Genomic DNA, 315 nt, shown 5'->3' with positions numbered 1-315 from the left:
TTCCTGTAACGATACGGTGTATTTCCTACACATTGGTAACTTGTGTTATTTCCGTAACGAGAGGTTCAAAGTTAATTCATGGGTGAATTAATTGATAAATTAATTCTAAATAAATTGGTTGAATTATTGTTTTAAGAGTTGTTAAATCTGGGAAGACTATTATATGACTGTTTTGATCAAGTAATTTCTCTATTAGGTTGTTTGAATCAAAACTGAGGCTCTATGCAAGTTTTCCGTATTGAAAAACTAGGAAAAACAACTTTCGTCAGTGCAGACAGGTCGACCAGTTGGGTAGACCGGTCACAGGTCGACCGG

This window comes from Morus notabilis, unplaced genomic scaffold (assembly GCF_000414095.1).
Source record: "Morus notabilis unplaced genomic scaffold, ASM41409v2 Scaffold136, whole genome shotgun sequence".
Taxonomy (NCBI): domain Eukaryota; kingdom Viridiplantae; phylum Streptophyta; class Magnoliopsida; order Rosales; family Moraceae; genus Morus; species Morus notabilis.
This window is presented reverse-complemented; position numbering follows the sequence as displayed.